The sequence below is a fragment of the Sturnira hondurensis genome, unplaced genomic scaffold (assembly GCF_014824575.4).
Source record: "Sturnira hondurensis isolate 20B ecotype Veracruz unplaced genomic scaffold, ASM1482457v3 Scaffold0014854, whole genome shotgun sequence".
Lineage (NCBI taxonomy): Eukaryota > Metazoa > Chordata > Mammalia > Chiroptera > Phyllostomidae > Sturnira > Sturnira hondurensis.
The window spans coordinates 6,497,431-6,502,494 of NW_028087485.1; the positions used below are offsets into that span (position 1 = coordinate 6,497,431).

General features: G+C 39.4%; 1 pseudogene; it reads left to right on the plus strand.

The window, feature by feature from the left end:
* The first annotated feature begins 3,477 nt into the window (after positions 1–3,477).
* LOC118999551 (uncharacterized) lies at positions 3,478–3,567 on the plus strand (annotated as a pseudogene).
* The last annotated feature ends 1,497 nt before the right edge of the window (positions 3,568–5,064 follow it).

Consider the following 5,064-nt stretch of genomic DNA (forward strand, 5'->3'; position numbering starts at 1 on the left):
TTAACCTATAGTTTGTTTTTAAAAATTGCATCCAAGGATGAGAGATAAAAGCAAATGCCTACAAAGTCCAGACAAGAAATGTGGAGCATGTACTACCTGTTCAAATCAGCACGGAACTTTTACCTGCAGCCCACTGCTACTATGTGGTAAGGCTGGCCTAAAGTTGAGTATCTACCAATGTTTTTTCCAGAGTGGTATGTGAAAGTTTTGACTTTAAAATATTAGCTGAGAAAAGCTATGATAAAAAATACCTGTAAAATGCTGGTCTGAGTTCTATAAATTATACAAATGTAGTCTTAAGTAATATAAGTAGCCTTTGTACTAAAAGAAGAAAATCACCTAGCTAACAGGATCTCTGATCTCTTATCTCTAAAATAGATCTGAGATAAGAAAGTTGCATGGTATGTTTTATTAATGCCTTAATCCATCCTAAACTTTCTGATTCTATACGAAAAATTATGCCCTTGATCTTGAGCAACTCACATTATAACTGAGGATATAAAAATCACACAGATAAAAAAAGATCTGAAATTTCTTTTGCAAAAGCTTACCAAAGGAACACAGTTCCTACTTGTTAGAGGAAAAAGTAATTGGCAGAAAACATTTGAAAACACTTCAAAGGTGGCGGTTATTAGAGAGTTATAAGAATAAGCCAACAAAACTTTAGCAACAGTGGTATTACATACTTGGCAAAATTTAATAAACACAAAGCTGGGATTCTGGGTGATGGGCTTTGTCAGGACGCATAGTCATTTGGGAGAGAACACTCAAGAAGATAAGTCTTCAGATAACTAGGGTTTTTTAATGAGAAAGGGGTTAAATCTGAGGGCTTTTATCTCCAAGAGTCAGAATTAGCATCTGGCGACAGCTTTTGTTTTAGCAAAGAAAGCACTTCTCAAACCTATCACAGGCAAACACATCTGCTGCAAGAGACAGGGAATTCTTTGTCAATGTAAATGTCTAAAGAGAAGCAAAATTAGTGGGGGGTGCTCAATGAAGAATTTGAGCATTAAAAAGTAGCGTGAGTGTGGTATTGGTGCACGTATCTACTGCTTATTAGAATCACCCACTCACATTTTAAACCTCCTACTCCTTCCCCTCTTTGTTCTTATGGCTGGTCAAATAATTAAACTGATGTAGGCAAATTAACAGGAAAAAACAATCCAGTTCTAATTCATACAGGTGGGGAATTCACAGAAGCCTGAAGAATTCCAAAGAAAGAAAGGCAAAATCAGGTATATATGTCATTCTGGACTACAGAGGGTGTGGGAGCCTGGGACTTCACAGGAAAGTAAGGCAATTCACAGGGAGAGAGAACGAATACATGTTTGGTAAATAAATGTTTGCTGGTCCATCTGGAAACCATGCAGCACAGAGAGAACTTTCATCAAAGGGGTCTCCACAGGTTCCTCTCTATCACACCTAGTTCAGATTAAACTATAGTTATCTATGGTGTTCGAACTTCCTGGAGCAGGTCTTCCTTAAATTCTCTCAGGCAATTAGGGAGCTGGAGGGAAGGTCAAATTTCCTTCCTGAGCCTTGTGGGCCTTAAAAATAACCAGCTTAAAATAATTAATAACCAAAAAAATGTATTTTGGGGTAGCAAATTCTGCTCCCCTTCAATTCAAACATAAGAGAAACTGTCTCATTAGACATTGGCAGAGTCTGAGAAATTGTGTTTTGGGCAGGAGATGCCCAGCTAGTCTGGTATAGCATCCTGTCAGTGGAATCAATGGACTAAGTTCTTCAGCGTCCTCTTTCACATGTAGGATTCTCTAAGATAAGGCCAAAATTACTTAACTTATACTGAGCACACACGTTGTGCAATGGACTGTGATCTATGCATCCCATCCATTGTCTGTTCTAAAACCTGTCCCATTCCATGGGACTGGTTCTCTTTTATAAATGAGGGCATTTGATGCTTTGTGAAGTGATGCCGAGATGAAGTAGCAAAACTACTACACATGTCGTGCAATTCATGTTGCATTGTGCCTAAGAAGAGTCAGCCCTACAATCATGGGATCTGGAATAACAGGAAGGAGATGCAAGTTTTGTGAGCAATGGCTCTTATAAAGTCTACTCTCACACAGAGCGATTATGATTACCAGTCTCCCAACCCACTCCTGAAAACTTAAGTGCCTTTTGTAGTATATGAAGAAAATTGATTCACAGGACAGGGATCATGGGGGGGTGGGGAGTTGGGAGGGAGGCGAGAGAAGAATCTGGAAACAAAGTATTTTCCAAATGCAATGATAATTATATGATTAATGCCCTGGTTTCGTGTCCATATTTAATGCACATCTGTACTTAAAGGCATGCAGAAGTTTCTTAAAAGGGGCTGATTGAGCAGGAATGTGGTGAATATGTAAAGCAAACCGAATAATACAAACACGAACAAGAGGCGGGACAGTGTCTGTGATATTGAAATTTCAATTTTGGATGTGTCCTCAGCTGCAAAAAGGCAGCGCAGGAACTTTGTGATGATCAGATTGCTTTATTCCTCTATTTATTTTTCTTTTTAAGATAGGACAATAGGAATAAGAAAGTCGTTTATCTCCCAATCCAAAGCAGACCAAATTTTACAAAAAATAAGGGGGAGGGTCAAGTCAAGGAACAAGTACAAAGGACCCATGGACAAAGACAGGGGGGCAGAGGCAAATTGAAAGTAGAAGGTGGGGGGGGGGCTAGGGCAGGGGAAAGTAATGTGAGGGAAATGGGGACAATGTAATTGAACAACAATAAAACAATTTTTAAAAAAATGATCCTGGATAAGTGAAGGCCAGTCAGGTCTTGGGCCTCTTTCTTCATTAACAAAAAATCAACATTCAGTGTTGTGGCTTCAGGGTTTTGTTTTTGTTTTTGTTTCCCCGAATGGAGATGTTGGCTGATGCTATCAGCAGTGCCCAAAGGGAACTATTATGTCACCAGAATCATAAACAGCTGAAGCAGGAGCCAAATATATAGCTAAATATATAGAGGCACTATAATTGCACTTTTACCGTTTTAAATAACACCATTTACACTAGAGATAATCACCTTTCTGGAAATAACCATGATAATCAGGCAACTGTATTGTAAAATTCTCCTTAGGTATTTGTGTTCTTCACAGATAAGACTTTAACAACTAAGGAAGTCAGATGGGCACCGGGAAGTGGTAGACAGTTCTCTCTTTTACCAAGAATTGGGCTGCGTTGCATAGTCTTTGTGACACAAAATATCTGTGAGATACCAAAAGGGAATATCTTTAAATGTTATCAAGAAATACAATCTAGATGATGTAGAAAGAAATTAGACAGAAAATCAAATGGGAGGCTCTTTATAACACGGCAGTGAGAGTATTGTGACAAAAAACAGGCATATCAATTTTTTTAAGTTTATTTAGGCAAAAATTGGTTGGAATAGGGCAGTGACAAACCAAAAGTGGTTAGAAGCATTCCACCAACAGAAGCCAATGGAAAGACTTTTCTAAAGAGACAGAAGACTATACTTTTAGGGATCATTTCTATAGTTTGTTACTAAAGAGACAGAAGTAAATCAGATAAATTTTTGATTGACTATAGCTTAAGCAGTTTCAGTATTTGGAAATGCCCAGTTGGCTGTCATTGGTTAACAGGCTTGGATTTCTTTTTTTTTTTTAAGATTTTATTTATTATCTTTAGAGGGGAAGGGAAAGAGAGAGAGAGAGAGAGAGAGAGAGATCAATGTATGGTTGCCTCTCATGCGTCCCCTGCTGGGAACTGGTCTGCAACCCAGGCATGTGCCCNAGAGACAGAAGTAAATCAGATAAATTTTTGATTGACTATAGCTTAAGCAGTTTCAGTATTTGGAAATGCCCAGTTGGCTGTCATTGGTTAACAGGCTTGGATTTCTTTTTTTTTTTAAAGATTTTATTTATTATCTTTAGAGGGGAAGGGAAAGAGAGAGAGAGAGAGAGAGATCAATGTATGGTTGCCTCTCATGCATCCCCTGCTGGGAACTGGTCTGCAACCCAGGCATGTGCCCTGACTGGGAATCGAACCACGAGCCTTTGGTTCACAGGCCTGCGCTCAATCCACTGATCTACACCAACCAGGGCCAGGCTTGGATTTCTTAATCTTGAGACTTAACAGACTTAAATTTTGATTTGCCTAGATAGGCAGCTAAGGTATAAAAGTGAGCCCAATTTAATGGATTCCTTGTTTAATTAATTTAATAGTATAATAGTGAAAGACACATATGAAACTTGTTTCAGATGCAGACTTTTCCTTTTTGTACATGTCAAGTAAATAGGATGTGCTCAATAAATGTTTGCTGAACTGAGAGGAATTCGGAATTTGATTTGACATAGGAATTTTAAAATGGATATCAGATGCATTGCCTATATCAGAGGTAAGCAAACTACTTTGCAGGAGCCAGTTTTCTGTTTTGGTAAGTAAAGTGTGATTGGAACACAACCACCCCCCTTTGTTTACAAATCGCCTGTAACTGCTTGTGGCACAATGACAGTTTGAGTAGTCCCAACAACTTGAAGGTCACATGGTGTTCAAGTCTTTAGCTCTGAAATATTTACTCCCTGGAACAGCATGAAATGTTTGCTGGTACCTGTTCTACATCTTTGTAAAGGCGATGGCAGAAAACACAAGAGTAGGGTCTAGAGTGGGTGAAAGGTAATGACTTGAGAGACTTTCAGCTAAGATGGAGGCTTAGGTAGCCGCACTGTGCCTCCTCACACAACCAAAAGAAGGATGACAATAAATTTAAAAACAAAAAACAAAAGAACTGCCAGAAAGTCAAACTGCATGGAAGTCTAACAACCAAGTAGTTAAAGAAGAAACACACATCCAAACTGGTAGGAGAGGCAGAGACAGGCAGCTGGGGCGGAGAGGATGTGAGGCAAGCTAACAGAGAGGGCTGGGCAAGATGGCAGATGGCAGACAGAGTGGTCCTACATTTATGTGTGGATAAGCTGTGAGGAACAACTGAGGAGTGAGAGCAACAACACGACACAGGGTTCCAGTGTGGGAAACTAAAGCCACAAAACCTCTGGCTAAGAAAACCTGTGGGGGTTGTGGTGGTGGGAGAAAC